Genomic DNA, 20,353 nt, shown 5'->3' with positions numbered 1-20,353 from the left:
AAGTTAGCCTTGGAGGATTTTATGAGGGACCTTAGTTTCTTACTGATACTGATCAGGGATATCTTTCCTTCTTGGGATTTGCTTTTTTTCTGAACTAGTTTCCTCCTTCTATTGTATAGCCTGTTTATGGCAAGGGTCCACCAGACTGGTTTATTGGTTACCTAAATGAGTGTGGTTTTCAAGGAAAAGTGTTTTGCAAGTCACTCAGGGTTGAAGTCAGATATTACTGACAGTTGGCATTGCAGTTTCAGTCTTCATATCCTTCAGACATTCCATGTTAATACAATCATTCCATCAACTTTCTAACATTATTAGAGCAGTATCTCAAAGGTGTCCTTCTCTTTGGACCATTTTTGCCCCATTATTCATGGCTTTGTCCAGATTTCTGGCTCTCTAACACTGGCTGGCTTTCTCCTAGCAGTTAGCAGCATGGCCCTTCTTTGCATTTTGTAGACTGTGTTATGTTAGTGTTATGGACCCTATGACACTCCCTAACAGGGCACTGTGGGTGAGGCATGGGCATTTACCAGATGCCTGTAGGCCAGGTGTGACAGATGCAGGCCATCTGTAGCAAGGCAGTGCATTCTGATGATCATATGTTCCCAGGCTGATGGCAGTGGACACACCTGGGAAGACACCAGTAATTTGACTGTGGGTGTTACTGACAATTGGTTTCTGTTTGTGTTGAGCCATCACTCTAGTTGACAGCTGGATGCTGCTTAAGTCTAGGGACATGTTACGGCATTTCTATGGGACTATGGGGGGGGTGACTCATCTGTATACAATACACATTTGCAGAGACTGTGCTGATATTTGTTTAACATGTTGGTCCCATTTAGCATAGTAGTGTGCCCTATCTTTGAGACTACAGGCATAACAATATCAACCACAGGTCAGATTGTTCTGGCATAAACATTTTTAGTTTCAGACTTCTTACCTTTCTGAGCCATACTGCCACTGCCAGACCTGTTGTGATATCACTGTGTAAGTCTGTAGGTAGGGATTTCATGGATGTGGGGGCCAATTCCAGACATTTCTCTATGGTTTTCTACAGCTGATCTGCTGGGCAAGGCTGGGGGTAGGTATGGGACTCCCACTTTGACATCCATGCATGTGACCTATGACACCCCAGTTATTTAGCTCACCACATATACTGCAGTGTAATTTGTCAAGTAGGGTGGTACTGCATAGTGTGGGTAAGTCAGTACTGGGAATATACTTCCTGCTGTCCCACAGAGCTGGCAGTTGTTTGCTGCTATCCCAGTAAGCCACCCCATTCCCTTGCATGCTTGCATCAATACCATAGATATGCTATCAGAACATTCTACTGCATTCATTTATTGTTAAGGTGACTGACTTACCTTGTGCCTGAGGCAGTTGTGAAGACATTTTTTGAGAGCTGACTACATTGCATGCATGCAGTACACTGCCTATACATGGTGAGTTATTGGTGGTGTGATGTTTGGCATCCATTTTACTGTGTGTGCGAATCAGAGAGAGATATCAGTCCCTCGAGCCCTACAGTGTCAGTGTATGTGCTATGCATTGCCTCTTTGCCAAGGCCAGGGAATACTGGGCATGCATCTGTCTACCTACAGGGGCAGGCTCAGGATGTTCCTCCTCTGAGTCCCTCTGTGCCTGTGGAGACCTTGGCAATGGGGGGGGGGCTGTGTGGCCCTTTCCCGTTTTGTTCCTGCTGCAGCTGTTTCTGCAGGATCATATTGTGTAGCATGGCATGTACTATGAACATGTGTGCACATGTAGATGGAGACTACTGCAAGGCTCCACCAGATATGTCAAGGCAGCGAAACTGTGACTTGAGCATCCCAAACACACATTCTGTAATGATCCTGGTTTGTGCATGCGCCTCATTATGGCTTTCTTGTGTGTGTGTGTGTGTACATTTCTGATAGGTGTCATCAGCCATGGCTTCAGTGCATAGCCAACATCCCCCACCAGATGGCCATATGGGATGTCCCCACTGGCAAATGCCTGGGACAACTGTAATGAATGTCAGATGTGGGAGTCGTGATAGCTTCCAGGGCTGCCAGCACACACATTCATGATAATGCCCTGGGCATCACACATGACCTGGCAGTTAATGGAGTGGAACCCTTTGCAGTTTAGGTAGACCCTACACTGTTCACCAGGTGGTGCTTTGATGTGGATGTGTGTGCAGTCTATGGCACCCAGTACCTCTGGGAATTCTGCTACATGGTGGAAGAGATGCATATGTGCTCAGCAGCATGTGGGCTCATGGCATCCAGGAACTGGTGGAGTATTCTGGATGCAGATGCCTGTGAGACCTCCATGATATCCACAGAGGGTATTTGGAAAGTACCTGTAGCTAGTATCCTTAAGGCTACACATACCCTGGTATACATTGGGATGGGTTCTCCTCTTTTGGTTCTGGGTCTGAGGTGAGGCTGGCACAGCTCAACAAGTTGCTGAAGTATGTCCCTGTCCACCTGGTAAGTTACCCCGGGTCTGAACACTCTTCTCCTCCTCTTTGGTCTGAGTTGTTTTTCATCATTATCCTTCTCAGTGCCCTTGGTCTCTTGCACATACTCATAGATCAATGCAACAGCAGCCCCTAACATTTTTTGCTAGTTTTGTCAGTTAAAATCCCCGCGCATGTGTGCACCTATGGTGCAGAGTCTGTGGGAAAAACCAGACTGGAAGGTGTTTGCATAGTTTATAGTGGTGTGCTGCAGATGCTGCCTGTGCGATTGGCTGAGTTTGAGACATTCCACCTGCCAACTGTTTTACTTTTATTTGAGTGGCTGTATTTTGCTATTTCCCTTTGTTTCCTTTTTCCCCTTCCCATCTCCATCCCTTTTAAGCCTTGAGGCATGGCACGCAAACCCACTCCCTAAATGTAAACAGTGCTACTATTTCCATTTTTTTCATTTTTTAAGTCCCAGTGCATGCTGCACACACCCATTTAGCTAAGGTAAACACATTTTAGCAGAGATGGCCCTCTCTGGACGTGAATATGCTCTTCATTTCATGGTGTAACACATTATAGCCTCAGTCACACCCTCTTGCATAGCTGAGCTTAGCTAAGCACAAACCCGGACAACGGAGCTCCAATGTGCTTACAGCAAGCATGACACACACCCTTTTCATGTTAGCTGCTTGTCCTGCCAACACTCTCCTGTTCTAGCACCTACATGGTTAGGTGCAGTGTGTGGACTTAGAATATTTTGTGATTCAGTAAATTTCCCCTCATTTGCATACCCCACTTCCTTAGTCCATAGTTATTACTCTAACACAGAGCCTTTCCCATTGACAACCACTGTTCCCTGGTAATGTTTTGATTCTGCATGCCATTGACTATAATGGCAAAATGCAGATTTCCTCTAAAATTGAGTTTTTACATGTTTTTTTTTTTTATTTTCGGCACAATCCCATTTGCGAGCTGCTGCCCCATGTTTAAAAGTCCGAGATCAGCCAAAAAAAAACTTTGATTTTTTTTATTAATTTAAACACTTTCCCGTGCCAATGGCCATATATTTGGACATTGGCATGCCTAAGGTTTATAATACATGCTTTTATTTCAGCTGTCATGCTTCCGTTTTGCTATTAGCAGAAATGTGTTCAGTTAGTAACCGAACACATTTCTGCAACTAGCACTGTTCCTGCACGGACGCCTGCCTGCATCCTGAATTGCTAATTCACCTCATTTCCATGGTTTTCACCAGAAAATGAGGTAATTAGCATTCTGCATGGCTTTCCTTGAAGGAAAAGTGTCGGCAGACTCGTGCACGTCAGATCACCTGTTTGCTAAATCGCTCGGCGGCCATATTCCATGCAGGAGTGGCTACACTGTTCTTGCACGGAAAAAAAAAGTTTAATGAATCCCAGGGAGAGGGCAAATAAAGTCTACCAAAACCAAATTGGAGGTAAATTTGGCCTCCCAGGCCAAGGACAACCACCAAGCATTCTTTAGCTTTGTCTGTAACCTCAAAGGTAATACATAATTGTTTGCAAAGCTCATTGTTAAAGGAGCCAACTCTACTGAGCCAGAAGATATAGCAAACCTATTGGCAGACAAATTTAGCTTTAACTTTACCCTTCACTCTCCATCAACCCAGGATGTCTTATAAATAGCATGAAAGATGACCTACCAGGTCCTCTGGAACTGCTATTTAACCATAGCCTCCAAACTGGTTTCATGTCTCATGAATGGAGAGCAGCAATAGTCATCCTTCTGCACAAACGTGGGCCATCTACAGACCCTGGAAACTACCGACCCATACATCTCTCTAGTCTCTTATGCAAAGCCATGGAAAGAATTATCATGGAAATTATTCATAATGACATAGGAAAGCTACAAACATTGGATCCAACCTAGTTTGCTTTTTGTCAAGGGCAGGTTGTGCTAGGTCAGTCTGGTGGATGTCTTTGAGAAGGTCACCAAACCAATGGATGAGGGCAGAATGGTTTACACTGCCTACCTTGATCTGGCCAAAACATTTGATACAATACCCCACTCAGTCATTGTTAGGTGTAAATGCTTATGTCACCTGGTGGATAGCCAGCTGGATCACAAACAGCACCCAGGAAGTTAGAACTAGGGAGTCTACCTCTACAAAGAGCCAAGTCACAAGTGGAGCCCCTCATGGATTGGTTCTTGGACTACTTCTTTTTGGCCTTTACTTCTCTGAAGTCAAGTCCAATGTCAAAGACATCTGGCTGACCAGATCTGCCAAGGATTGCAAATGAGGAGCAGTCATAGACTCCCCCACTGATACAAACATTTAAAGGAAGGGCTGACACAGACAAATAACTGGTGTCAGAGCCATGTACAAAAACTAAATGCCAAGAAATGCATAACAGTATTCTTCATGAAGTCAGCCTCCCCTGGTAACTATCATATTTACAACACACCCCTAAGATTCAACCCAGCGATCAAGGAATTGGGAACATACATAGACAGTAATCTAGCCTTTGACCATCATGTGTCTACAGTAGTGAAAACATTATTCCATATTGTGCAACTTATGAACAAACGTATGGCATCTAGGCACAAGGAGGTCATGGCTCCACTGTTTTCAGCATTCATCAGACTTATCTCTGAGGGCAATGTCTCCTTTAGTATGTACCTAACCAGCACATCCAACAACTGGAATGTCCACAGAGATTCCTCACTAAAAGAATATAGGGTGTAAGTAAAATGTCTTATGCAGACCGCCTCAAAGCCCTATCCCTTTATTCTGTCTCCTACAGGCTGTTGAGAGGAGATCTATGCTTGGCATACAAGGTATTGTTAGACCCTGTCCCGATTGACCTCCTCCATATCTACAAAACAAAGTGCACCAAAATTACCCATTCTAAAGATTTAATCCTTGCCTGTGATATAAATAGGCTCTGATGGACAGACAGGTATGTATCCCCAAGACTACACCTTCTCTGGAATAGGCTCACCATTCATGTGAAGCAGAGTTATTTCCTAACTCAATTCAAGTGCAACTTGCAATTGGATGGAGAATAGGAAATTCATCCCTGATTTGGTGCCTATGTCTCTAATGGACACAGGCAGATTGTAAATGGTTCAACTCCCATCCGCTGCTTGTAAATGTTTCATCTCCCAAACCCATGCTTACACTCATCAAGGGTACCAGAACTTGTCACAGATTTGGGATTCATGGCTAGGATTAAAAATGCCCTACTGGTAATAGCCTAGTACACACCTATGAACCTATAAATAGGTTGCTAATTTATGTAGTCTAAAAAAGTGATGAGAAAATACTTCAGAGCTGACCAAAAATGCATTGTTTCTTTCTTTTAATCCTGACAAGTTGAATTATTAATGCCTCTGCAAAATTTATTGATGTAACTCAGTTAACAAGTTTTTAGAGCATGCATAGTGATTAATTCTAGGTGATTTTGGTACAGGTGGCCGCTTGTATGATCAGTTGTTTCCCAATTTTTCTTATGTTCATAAATGACGTATGCCACCCTACTGTCCACAAGGCTGCATTACTTGGGAGAGTTCTAAGCAGGGATTAAGGTCTTAATTTATAAAGTTACTCTGTACAATATCACTGTGGTTATAGCCACTGAAGTTGTAGTGTCTATTCTCATGAATAGTTCATCAAGACAAACAGTTGTCCACAACTGTATAAGCTATCTCTTCCCTCTGAGCAGTAGTTCAGTCACCATCTAAAGGCAAGACCATCCAAGCTTCCCAGAGATCAGGAAATTGTTTCAAAATTTCAAGCCTTTCAGTGTGAGTTATTGGCCTAAACTTGTGTCCAGGAGATTCATGTGATTTATCTCTTACTTCAGCATTGATACCCATGATTCTAGCAAACACACTTACCAGCTTGGTCGCCCATATATGAAGAATGATCATAGCGAATGCAGAATGGCACTCTCTCTTTTTGCTGGCAACCAGTGCAGTCTCACATTAGTTTTATAAGCTTAACAATTTTCCATTTCTAGATTTGGTCACTATATATTTATCCTAAGCTGCCTTATCCTCTTCTCCTGAAAACCTGACTGCTGTATTTGTCTTACTGAAAACTAGTACTTTAGTAGCTCAAAAGTAAGACTGAATCTCTGTCTTCACTGATCCCCACATAATATCTGCCAGCAAGGTGATTAATTACTTGCAGACAAGCAATCCTTAATGGAAGTTAAAGGAAATACTTTTGTCTCCAGGTTAATGAAAACTAAGGGGTCTACCAACCACATTTTCATAGGTTTTGACCGCACGACTCGCATAATGGGTGTAAAGAATTCTTCAGTGCAATTTGAATTTCAGAAACTGAGTGAACTAAAGAGTGGTAAAACAAAAATAAATCTAGTCTTCTCTTCCCTTCCTGATAAGGTAGAATATATGTATATTCTGGATATGTCCCACTATTTACCTGCATGTCTATCCATAGTGAGAGAATAGTTAAAAATTGTTTTTGCCTTAATATGACTTCACTATTGGGATTGAGTGATCCATGATGAAATCAGAGACCAGATTAAACTCCAGGTGTAAAGCAATGAGGCATTTCAGTGCCTATAATTTAGCTAGCTAAACAATGTAGAAAATAAAGAAGGGCTGTTTATGTTTGAGCCAAGAATATTACTTAAGATAATGGTACCATGTGGCATTTTATAGGTTCATAGGTTCATACGTTGTTACTAGGCTAATGGCCACCAGGAGCCTTACAAGCCTATTTGCACACCCCAAACCCATTTGTATCCAGAGTATCATGGGCATCTATACAAGGGGAAATTGTGGAGGGCACTTTAGTAGGGAGGTAACTAGGGGATTTGTGTGGGGGTGTTAGGATAATGCTTTTCTTATTGATGACTTCTGTCTATAAGGGATATGATGGTCCAATTTGGGGTAAATTTATGATTTCCCATTCAATTGCCATGGTTTCATTTGAATAGTTAGGGATAAACTCTGTTTTATATGGAGAGACAGCCTATTCCTATACACATGAGTCCTTTTGGACACATATCTGTCTCTCCAGCATGTTCAGTTTATGTCACAAGCAAAATTCATATCCCTGGATCTAGTGTTTATGGTGCTGTTTGTTTTGTGCATGTGAAATGGATCCATCAGGGCTTGGTCTGGGGAAGCCCTGTAAGCCAGGCAAAGATCTCCACTCCACAGCTGGTAGGACACTGAATATAGAGGCATAACCTTTAAGAGATCAGTATAGAACAGGGTGTCCATGCCCTGAATTATCTTGGTAAGAAATCTTTGTGGAAATTCCAGCTATTGCAAGTGTCTGGTTAGGTACATGCCAAAGAGGGCATTGTACTTGATGATAGGTCAGATAAGGGCCAGATAGAGTAGTACTATAACTTCCTTGGTCCTGGATGCCATAACTACCTATAAGTTGGAGTGTCTTAGCTACATATTGATCAAAGGCTAGATTGCTTTCTATATATGTTCCCAGATCCATTACTACTCAATCATCTCTTAGGGTTGTTTTATTAATGAAGTAAACAGCAAAAACCAACAGCAAAAAACTGGTTTGCAGTCCAAGTGATATTTGGTATGGCATTCTTTTTTATTTTATTAATGAATTAATTAACTTTGATCGACACTTTACCAAAGGGCATTGTAATGCATTTTTGTTATAGACTTTTAGCCCATGGCTTTGGCACCAGTCATTTGTCTGTGTTAAACCCTTTTGCAAGATGTTAGTTCCTTGGTGGATCTATAATAGCTCCCAATTTACAGCCATCTGAGAAGTCAGCCTTGAACAATAGCCTTGACTTCCAAGAAGTAGATGTAAAACAGGAGCTGGACCAGCACAGAGCTCAGGGGCACTCCGCAGGTGACCAGTTTTTTGGTAGAGGTAGTCCCACTAATCCTGACTTCTTTGGTCCTATCTGTGAGCTACCCAGCAATTCAGCAAGTTATGCAGGGATTTATTCCTAGCTCAGAGAGCTGGTTAACAATGCCTGAGTGAAGTATTGTATTGAATGCCTTGACCAAGTGAAGATATACAGTATGCACTATTTTACGCTCGTCTGTTGCATTGGTGACCCTCTCAAAGAAGATTACCAGGTTAAGTAGGCACAACCTTCCCTTAACAAAGCCAAATTGGGATAGATCCAGTGGTGTATGTAGGTTTCCAATGTCTTTATCCTTTCCATGATAATTAGTTCCATGGCTCTGTATATTAGGTTCATTAGACTGGTGTGGATGCAGTTCCCTAGGTCAGTAGATGGTCCACCTTTGTGGAGGGGAATAAATGTTGTGATCCTTCATTCACTTGGAACATTACCTGCTTTTGAGGCTGTAGCTGAAGAGCACTTCAAGTGCTCCTGATAGGTCATGTTTCAGACTGTTCAGGAGGCAACTAGAGATGTTGTCTGGACCCACAGAATTGGTGTTCATGGCTTTAGTGAGCACTGCAAGCACATAGTCCCTGCTAATAGATGGGGCAAGTAAGTTGCAGGGAATTTCACCTGGAGGAGCTAGGGAGAGTGAAGTGTGATGCTTGAGTTGAATTTATAAGCTAGTAGATGTGCTATGTCTCCCTGACTGGTGAAGGTGGTACCATTCACCACTAATTCAGCACAGTGCTGTGTGTTACCTTTAAGGCTACTTACATAGCTGAAGAAGGTTTTCTGATTATCCTTAACATACAAGGCTATACTGAATTTGTAGTTGGCCTTGTTGGACTTCATTAGACCTCTTAGTTTCTTGTTTAGATATATAAGAGAGTTGCCCTTCCTGATTTTGGACATGAGTTTTTTTTTCTTTTATTATACATCCTGTTTAGGTAAGGATTCCACTAGTGGAGTTTGTTTTTAGTTTTTGCTTTGGGTTTACTTCTGGTAGGTGCAGCCTTTATGCAGCCATTCACATGCTTGTATAAGGACTCTGTGAATAAATCTGCATAAGTACTGTGGTCTTGGAGTTAGAAGAAGCCTTGAATTTTGACAAACTGGCACTTAATAGGATGTAGTTTGCCTTAGAATAATTTGCAACTGTTACTGGTTTAGCTGTTTTTTGGGGTTGATTTTTACTTCAAGTAAGTCAGCTTTATCTGACTTCACTAGTGAGGACGTGACATGGTTGGAGGGATGTAGTGTTCTCCCATGTTGATGAGTACTAAATCCAGTATTTCTGAACCTTTAGTTGGAGCATGCACTAGCCATTCCAGGGTGTTTATGTTAATAACATCCAGGAAGTGTTGTGCCTGTGAGTTTGAGAAAGTGTAGGTTTCCCAGTCTGTTGAGGGGTAGTTAAAGTCACCCATGAATAGGGTGTTTGGTTGGATGGTGATCACCTGTAGTAGGTTTACATAAGAGTTGTGAGACTCTAAGGGCATAAATGGTAACTTGTAGCCTGTCAGGATATGGTGAGGGACCTTACCTATGGTGAGCTACATGTGGATGAGTTCAGTGGTATTATCCTGTTTAACCAACCTGGAGGTATGTTTGTTACTAACATGGATTGAAGGACCTCCACCTTTGGCCCCAGAATGTGCTGTTGTTGGTCTAAATGTGTGAAAGGCACTGTATCCTTGCCCTGCAGAAGTACTTTCTACAGCTTTATACCAAGTCTCATGACACAGATGCCTACATTCTCCAGAGTGAGGAAGGTTTGAAGAGTTTGGAGATTGTTGTTTAGACTCCTAACATTGAACAGTAACACCTTAAGGTTGCTTGGAGACTTTTCAGTATGTTTGTAGTTTTTTCTTTCTGGCATTGCCTAAAAAGAACTCTAAGGGGGTGGACAGAATTTTAGCCAATATTTGAAAACCTGGGGGGGGGGTAGAGCCCATTCTTAGCAAAGCAATGTGGTCCTCCCTTGCTGACAGATGTTGTATCACCCTTGAGTAACACAAGAAACTAAACCAATTATTAAAAGCAATAATTTTATGTTCATATCATAGCATCATCCTTGATGAAGGTAAAATGCTGTTCAATGCAAGGTTCAAAACTGTATGTGACACATATTCTGAGACATTCATTATGTCTCTTTTCAAATTGTCCAGTGAGGTACATCTCAGGTCATTTACACCTACATGGATAATGATAGAATCATGCTGGTACCTGGGTTACAGTAATTTGACTGTATGCAAGATATTGCAAATCCTGGCTCTAGATAGGCAAGTAACCATTATTTTCTCCTTATCTAACCTGGTGAGTGGAGTGTGTGTCACACAATGAACTCCACAATGACAAAATTATTATGTTATGTATGTTCTTGCCTTATGGGCTTTGCTGTTGGTGGGCCATTGGGTGTAGGCTTATGTGAGATGTTTAGTGTTTCTTTTGGTTTGTGCTTTAGTGATTGCTGAAGAGCAGTGCTGCCATCAGGTATTGCAGTCTTTGAGATTTGGTAAGGCTTCTTTTAAGTGCCTCAGCATAAGGCAATCTGTGTGTGTAGTGAGCAGTGTGGATGAGATGTGTAGTGTGATACTCTTGTAACCTCATTTGTATGTGAGATTTTTACCTTTAAGGACGTTGTGTATTTAGATCGGTTGCATACTGTGTTATTTTCTTTAATGATTAGCTGGTTGTCTGAGAACATGAGACAATTGCTGCTTTGCTTTAGGATACCCAAAATCTACCAAGCTGGCCAGAGAGACATTAAGAAATTGCATATCCATGTTGCTCAGTCCTGTAATAGGGTGGGCTGTTGAGGCTTTAGGATTGGGTTTTAAAAGGGGTCTTCTAAGGTAGTGTTTGAGGTTAAGGGCAAGATGTGCCAAGTGCTTCTTTTTAAATTAACATTCCTGCCCCTTGGTCACTGCTGCAATATGCTGTGTGTGTGTGCTTGCCGCTCATGCAGGTATTTTTCTCTCAGGTTTCCCCCTTCTACAGCTCCATTTAGACTCAGGAACATACCCTCCCCAAAGAAGAAATCCAGGGACATTCTGAAACATAACCCTCTCCATCTGAGTCTCGCTCGGGTATTTTTCTCTCGGGTTTCCCCTTCTACATCTCCATTTAGACTAAGGAACATACATCCCCAAAGAAGAAATCCAGGGACATTCTGAAACATAACCCTCTCCATCTGAGTCTCGCTCAGGTATTTTTCTCTCGGGTTTCCCCTTCTACAGCTCCATTTAGACTGAGGAACATACATCCCCAAAGAAGAAATCCAGGGACATTCTGAAACACAACCCCTTCCATCTGAGTTTCGCTCTGGTATTTTCTCTCAGGTTTCCCCCTTCTACAGGTCCATTTAGACTGAGGAACATTCCTCCCCAAAGAAGAAATCCAAGGACATTCTGAAACATATCTCCCTCCATTTGAGTATCACTTGGGTATTTTTCCCTCAGGTTTCCCCCTTTTACAGCTCCATTTGGACAGAGGAACATACCTCCACAAAGAGGAAATCTTGGGACATTCTGAAACATAACCCTCTCCATCTGAGTCTCACTCGGGTATTTTGGTCTTGGGTTTCCTCCTTCTACAGCTCCATTTAGACTGAGGAACATACCTCCCCAAAGAAGAAATCTAGGGACATTCTGAAACATAACCCTCTCCATCTGTGTCTCATTCAGGTATTTTTCTCTTGGGTTTCCCCCTTCTACAGCTCTATTTAGACTGAGGAGCATACTTCCCCAAAGAAGAAATCCAGGGACATTCCGAAACATAACCCCCTCCGTCTGAGTGTATGTGCAATACTCTTTGTCAAAGCTTATTTTTAAGGTGTTTATATTACTAACTCATGGCATGCACACTAGCAGTTCTGCAGCTGTCCCTTTTCCTAACTCTCTCCCCTCCAGCCATTTCATTCCCTTTAATAAGTAGATTCTACATTTTACTTTTCTCAGTAACACCACTAGGTGGTGATATATTCCCAGTCATTGTATTGGGTAACTTTCAATACTTTTTCCCTACCCCCTGCAGCTGTAATGTTGTCCTTTCCCATTGTTTTTTGCAAATTTGCCACACCTGTTCAATTCTCCTTGAACGAGACCAAACCTTAACTCATAAGTAACATATCTCTGAGCTTGAAAGTACCTTTGAGTGCTCGAGAGTGCCTGTATCACTGATTGTTTTTGTTGGTCTCTTCTGCTCCTTCCTCCTTCTCAGCATTGTCTCCCTTTGGATATTTCCCCCACCTCCACTCATTTCATTCAGTCCCCTCCCTTCTACTTCCTCTTCATCTCCCTAAGTCTTTATCTAGTGGTGTTACTTGTGGTGCCATTTCTTTTTAAATTAACATTCCTGCCCCTCGGTCACTGCTGCAGTATGCTGCGTGTATGCTTGCTGGTAAGTTACAGTGCCTGATTACTTTTGTATGTGCTAAACAGCTTTGTATAATATATTGTTGTCTTACTGCTCTGTTCATTGCTATATTGTTACACAGTTACTGTTGCCACTTCTCACTGTTTGTTCTGTGCCTGCCTTGCTCCATCTTTGCTGGATCCCCTTCTGTTTTTACTATTTAATTACAAATGCAAGCTTACTAATTGATTTCTGCCTGAAATTCCCATCCCTGTGGTACTTGCTAAACAGCGTGGAAACTCTCTACCTAATTGTTTTTTGCCTAAAATTCTGATCACATGTGGTACTTCCTAAACAGTGTGGAAACTCTCTACCTGTGCACAACCTGGTCAGAACTTCCCTAATTAGTTTGCTTTCCTAATGTGTATGAGTATTTAAAGGTGTTAATGCACATGGTCCTGTGTGGCAAATGCTTACTTATCCTATATGTATATATCCTATATCCAAAGACATTCTGAAACATAACCCCCTCCATCTGCTTGTATGTGCAATACTCTTTGTTAAAGCTTATTTTTTAAGGTGTTTGTATTGCTAACCCACGGCGTGCACACTAGCAGTTCTGCAGCAGTCCCTTTTCCCAACTTTCTCCCCTCCACCCATTTCACTCTCTGTAATAAGTAGATTCTACATTTTACTTTTTTCAGGAATGCCACTTAGTGGTGATATATTCCCAATCATTGTATTAGGTAACTTTCAAAACTTTTTCCCTGCTCCCTGCAGCTGTAAGGCCTGTTGTCCTTTCCCATTGTTTTTTGCACAATTGTCACACCTGTTCAATTCTCCTTGAATTAGACCAAACCTTAACTCATAAGTAACATACTTCTGAGCTTGTCAGTACATTTGAGTGCTCAAGAGTGCCTGTACCACTGATTGTTTTCATTGGCCTCTTCTGCTCCTTCCTTCTTCTCAGCTCTGCCTGCTCCATTTAGCCTTCGGGCTCACTACGCTCCCCTACCCTGTCCCCAATTCTCACCCACCCCCCCCGTACCTCTACACTTATAACCCCAAAACCATACTCCCTCTAGCATTCAACCTATCTGGACAATCCTCCACCCACCTCCTCATCCACCATCCCCTCCTGTTTCCACTACCCAGTACCCTCCTCTTACCTCCCCCCATTCTTAGTACCAAGACCACACACCACTTTGCCTTCTGCTAATTCCTTCTCCCCTCTGCACATCCTCACTGTGTACTATAACCTCACACTACCATGCAAATCAAACCTACACATAATCTACCATTAATATGTATACCTTTCCTCCTCTACTGCCTACTTTACCTTACTAGACTTCCTGACTTTTCTTACTTCCCTCTCTATCATACAACTTCAATGCATGCCTTAAAATAATCTCACCTCTCAACTTATACCTCTCCTCACATCTATTACTATAATGAATCTCTCCTCTTTACTAGAAGGAGTCTTCCTGATATCTGTAATACAGTGCCAATGCCTCAAATCCATACATTTCTGGCTATCCTTCCCTCAACTCCAACTCCAAAAAATCTAAAGACCTTGCCTCCCTCCTACTCCAACTAATCTCTATCTTCCTCTCTGGTGACATACATCCTAATCCTGGACCCTTAGACAACCATGCGTCTAACCCTAACTTTTCCTCCTCGGCCTCTCACCATAAATCTCTTCTTTTTGCTACTATTATCACCCAAAGTTTGTGCAATAAACTTCCTACCCTTCATGTCTGCTTATCCCATTACCACTCTGACATTCTCTCTATCACAGAAACATGGCTAAAACCCCACATAAAAGATTCTGAAATTATCCCTCCCAACTACAAGATCATAAGAAATAACAGAACTCTAAAGAAAGGTGGTGTAGCCCTACTTCTCTCCTCCTCCCTAACAGTGACACCCTTTACCAAACCTATACCCCCAATTCACAACAGCTGAACTAACCCTGGCCCTCCTGAAAATTAATAACCATAAAAACATATGTATAGCTGCTCTTTATATTCCACCAGGAAATAACATCCCCATTCCTGAAGATATCCTCTCTTGGTTCTCATCCAACATAAGCAAAGAAACTATACTCCTAGGTGATGTAAATATAAACTGGACTTCTATTCAATCACCTTCATCATCTCACAATATAAACCAATACAACTACACCCAAATAATTACCTCTCCTACCAGATTTTATTCACTCCAGTTGTATTCTGGGCTGGATATTAGTTTCTCACCCCAACTCCATTTCTGACAATGACACCCTACACAACTCCCTCAGCGATCATCTCCCTGCCTTTGCTCATCACTCCCCATCATCCCTCCATCTTCACCACAACTACATCGCAACTCATACTCTAAAAAACTTCAACCCTCTAGCTTTCTCTGACTCACTAAAACATATGAACTGGAACCCTGTAAAAACCCTCCCTCATAACGATGCTGTAACCTACTTCAATACTACATTTAGTAACCTACTAGATAGCTTTGCTCCCCCAAGAACTAAAAGAATCAAAACCATATCCACCCCTTGGCTAACTAAAGCAACTATTACACTCATGTATCTCTGAAATAAATCTTGGAAGGGTTGCCATAACCTAACACACTTACTGAGTATAACCAACTCCATAATAAAGTGAAAAAACAAATTGCTTTAGACCGAAAGTCCTACTACTCCAACCTTCAAAACAATGATAGATCCAACCCTCAAAAGTTTTGGAACAGTATATATGCTCTCCTCTCTCCTGGCAAAAAAGACAATCCCTACCCTGACCCTAACTCTCCAGATCATATCTTAACTACCCAATTCAACTCTTTCTTTATTGATTCAATAGCCAAGCTCATCACATCATTCTCCAGTAGCACTTCTATTCCAACCTCATCCCACATCCTCAGCTCTACTCCCACTGACATCAACACTACCCCCCCTTTACCATACATCCTGTCTATCTTCACACCATAAAAAAACGTCTTCTAAAACCAAAATCATGCTCTCATGCCCCAGACAACCTTCCATCTAACTTTCTCAAGCTAGCTACCGATGGCATAGCGTCCCATCACCATACCTATCAACCATTCAATCCAAGAATCCTATGTACCCCTCCTCTGGAAGAAAGCATTCATCATTCCCTCCACAAAGGAGGCAACAGTACTGAAATTTCCAACTTCCTTCCTATAGCCATCCTGTCCCCTATTTCAAAGGTCCTTGAAAAATGCATACACTTGCAACTCCTTCCCAACCTCCTAGACAATCAACTTCTTTCTCCAACTCAACATGGATTTAGACCTTTACATAGTACTAGCACTGCCCTTCTCTCCTTCCTTGAAATCATCAACCATGCCCAAGACTCTGGCAACATTGTATCTACCCTTCTCCTAGACCATTCAAAAGCCTTTGATACTGTTTACCACAATATTGTCTTGTTCAAACTCTCTCTCTTCACAGGCTCTCCCCCTCCTCTATTAACTGGTTTTCCAGTTACCTTTCTAATAGACAGAAAGCTGTCAAGTGGAACAATAGTACCTTTTCCTTCCTTCACACTCCAACAGGAGTTCCACAAGGCTCAATACTGGGTCCCTTACTTTTTAACATCTTCATTAATAATTTTCATCAGTGCATTCCTAATGCCAAAATTGTCCAATACGTGAATGATTCCACCTTAATTTGCTATGCTCAGTCTCTCCCCAAACTCATGCAACTAACACAAGATGCCTTCTCTTGTACCAAAACTTGGATGCTGAAAAATCACCTTGCTCTCAATGCATCCAAAACCAAAATCATGATCTTTAACCCATCTAAAAACACCTCTATCGATAAAACTTCCTTCTCCATAGTCAGTCAGAATAAGATTCCCATTGAAATAGTCTACCATACAAAACTTCTAGGTGTTATCATTGATGAACATTTAAAGTTTGACATTCATATAAGAACTAGTATTAAGAAAACACACCAAAAGCTCGGAATGCTGTATTGTCACAGCCATTATCTCACTCCCTCTTCCAAGCATATACTGTCTATTTCCTACCTCATTCCCTCTCTCTTGTATGGAGCCCCTCTCCTCACCAACCTTCGATCCTCACTAAAGTCAAAACTGTCATCCTGCTACAATAAAATCTCTACGTTTCTCTAAGTTTGCTACTGGGACCAAATCCTCCTCCCAACACAGTGATGCACTCCACTCCTTGAACTGGGTGGAACTCCCCCACTATCTCTCTTAGATTCAACTGTTAACTGCTCATAAACTCATTTTCAAACCTTCTAACTGCCCTTCCCTCTCCTCCATACTCACCTTGCATCATCCTGGCAGACTACTCAGGTCCAGTAGCCAGAACCTTACGTGCACCTGGGCAATTTCTCCTGTCTTTCTCCCTCGCTTGCCTATGGAATTCACTTTGCCCCCACATTCGAATCACCCAAAACCAGTCCGCCTTCAAGACCGTGCTCCATTCCCATCTCTCTTCTCTCTGAGAATGCTCATGCTCTCACCCCACCTGACTCCCTCTATATCATTTCTGATCCCCCATCCTTTTTTTTTCTCCTTTCTCAAAACTCAACCTAGTGAATCCCTTCATTTCATTTCCACTTCGTCTCCCTTTTTTCATTTCTCATAACTCAGCCTATTCACCTTTCACTGTTCTACTCTCTTGCTTTAATTCTTCCTACCTCTCACTTCATTAAACTTTGAGTGCATAAGTGCCTGCACTCCAAATTATACTTATGTACTCCAAAATACTTATGTATTCATTCAATGTTTTGTTACAACACCTTGCTCAAATGTTATTATTCTGTCTTCTATATCTCTGTGTTTTTAGTAGTTTTGAAAATTATATTGTACTTAACTTTGTTGATATTAGCTTTGTAATTGTATATGGAGCTTTTCTCCACAGGTCTCCATTGAAAATGGGCTCATTTTGGCCCAATGGACTTTCCCAGTTAACAAACTGCAAATAAATAAAAATAAAATAAATAAATGTTATATAGTACCAGCATATGGTACTGCTATTCTATATGCAAACTAGTTTTTGGGGTTAAAGGTAGGATATTATGTAGTTCTAGGATATGGTAGTGTTTCTAATGCCCAAGCTAGTATGAGTGTAGGGAGGGGCCCTCTGTTGTGGAGAAAAGCTGGATTAGTGCTCAGAAATTGTAAAATCAGACTGGTTACAGCAAATCTGAACCAAGTCTATGCTATGCTAAAGAGCAGAAAAAAGAAAAATACAGTAAAATACAGCTCAAAAATAACAGCACACAGTAAAATACAATGCAAGACCTGCAAATCAAGTAAAACGGATACTTATTTTTCAGTAGCCAGCAGTGGATGCTTCGGATAAAACAGGAGATTGATTGCTTGTTGCAAACCTCTAAATTAACCAAAGAGAAAGTCCAAGACTGAGACTTATTCCAGCAATCCCCAAGTTAGATGGGTCCTTGACTACACACTTCTGCCACAAGGCTTCAGAAGGAGGGTCTCAATAATGTAAGATGGCTGGTTTTAGTGCTCAAATAATTTCAAACAGTGTAGATTTAGCAAGCCTGGAGCTAGTCTATGCTATAAAATGCAGAAGTACTAGAAATTCAAAGTACAAAAAATAACAGTCACAACAGCAAAAAGTAGTTTAAATAAAGCAGCAGTTCAGTAGGATACTTCCACAAGAGTGTAGACTACAAACCTTCCTAGTGTGAAATAACTTGTTTGGAACCCATGCGCTTAAACCAGAACAAAGATACTTAGAATACAAGGAACAATAAGCCATCACCAGCAATTCCTAGCTTAGAATGGTGCAGGCTACACTATCTTGCCACACGAGTTTAGACCACAAACCTTCCTAATGTAAAATAACTGGTTTAGAGCCCAAGTGCTTAAACCAGAACTAAGACACTTTCAGAATAACATGCACAATAAGCCTTCAACTAGTAATTCCCAGCTTAGAAGGGTGTTGGTGGTCCTCTCCTGCCACAAGAGTTTAGACCACAAATCTTCCTAATGTAAAATAACTGGTTTGGAACCAAAGTGCTTAATCCATAACAAACAGACATAGAAAAACAGCCACAATAAGCCTTCACTAGCAATTCCCAGCTCAGAAGGGCAGAGGCTACCCTCCCCTCCCGCAAGGCTGTACACCACAAAACTTTTTAATGCAAAATAAATGGCCAGAAGACCAAGTTCTTAAACCAAAACTTAGAGGTTTACAATAACAGTTACAATTTAATCAGGCTACTAACAAGCAGTAATAAATATAGCAAAATAAATGCAAATGAACACTTTTAAGAACAAGCAACCAAAGTAAAATAAAGTAGAAAGAAACACACAGTAAAAGCAGCTGAATTAAGGCCAATTTTTAGGTTAAGTGGGAAGGGAGGAAACAGAAGATAATTCAAGGTTATGAAACTAAGGGGTGAGCCTTTCCAACTGACTCTCCATGCTCAGTGGAATGAGCTGATGAGATGGGACTGGGAGGAGTGCCCAAAATCAGATTTATAGTGGGGGGAGGCAACTCAAAAGTCACCAAGTTTAAGAATACAAAAACAGTTGGATGGGTGGGTAGAAAAATAAAATACAGACAGAGATCAGCAATATGCAGGCAGAGTACAGAAAGGAAGCCAAACAAGCACTCCAGCTAAATAGAGATGCCTCCAAATAATTCAAGATAAATTAGGAATGCTATTTCTCAGCTCTTCCCACTAATTAGCTGATGTTATTCACTGTTTGCAAAGGAACTCTTTGCTAACTTTTCTAACTGAACATTGCCAAGACCTCTTAAAACTCTAACAGAACAGAAAACTAAAAATATAATATAAGGAAAAGATAAAAAACAGAATTAACCAAACCTTAAATGAAATACTTCAAGACAGTAATTTGTGCAAACAATAAGTAGATACAATGTGCTTAACTAATGTTCCTGCCCACTTCGGGAAAGAAGATCTGGTGCAGCTACAGTACTCAAAACACAATGTAAAATAAACTGATGTAGATATACAAAGCTGCAAACCTGTACTGGCATGATAGTTATACAGGAACAAACCAAGTCCAACAATCGGGGAGGGGGGATAACATCCTAACAATGGTGCCTCTGAACATTAATATTAAGAATCATGAAACTTACTTGAATTACAAGGAGCTTTAGGATTCTCTATTGAAAGCATTTCCCACCTTTAGCAGAAAACAGTTTCTTTGTCCTAAATGTATCATGGTACCTAAATAGAGGTCTGCTTTACTGCAGATAGGGACAGTCCATTCTGTCTGAGTGCCTATTTATGGCTCCAGAAGCAGCATATTTATTCAGTACAGATGATTTGAAATGGTTACACTGAAGAAAGAACTGTCTGCTGGCTTACATGATTTGTCTGAGAATCCTTCGTCCGATGAGACACTGGCGTAGCCACTGTGGCCATGGCTGCAAACTTGTCCTATACTAATTCTGGGTGGGAGGTAACGCTGCTTGAATCCAATATGGACTTGACTAATTTCTCCTCTGTTAAGCTCCATTGCAAGAAGGCCATTACTGAATCTCAGTCTTTAAGTAAGTAAATGTGATCTGTCTATCTTTTTACCAGTGTGGCATGATACTTGAATGTTGCACTGAGGTTATTACAGAAATGCAATTTGACATTTCTGTTTTGTGCCATAAAAATCATGATATGTCCTCCCACTGGAGTTATAAAATACACATTCCT

The sequence above is a fragment of the Protopterus annectens genome, chromosome 1.part1 (assembly GCF_019279795.1).
Source record: "Protopterus annectens isolate FY-2018-M chromosome 1.part1, PAN1.0, whole genome shotgun sequence".
NCBI classification, from domain to species: domain Eukaryota; kingdom Metazoa; phylum Chordata; order Ceratodontiformes; family Protopteridae; genus Protopterus; species Protopterus annectens.
This window is presented reverse-complemented; position numbering follows the sequence as displayed.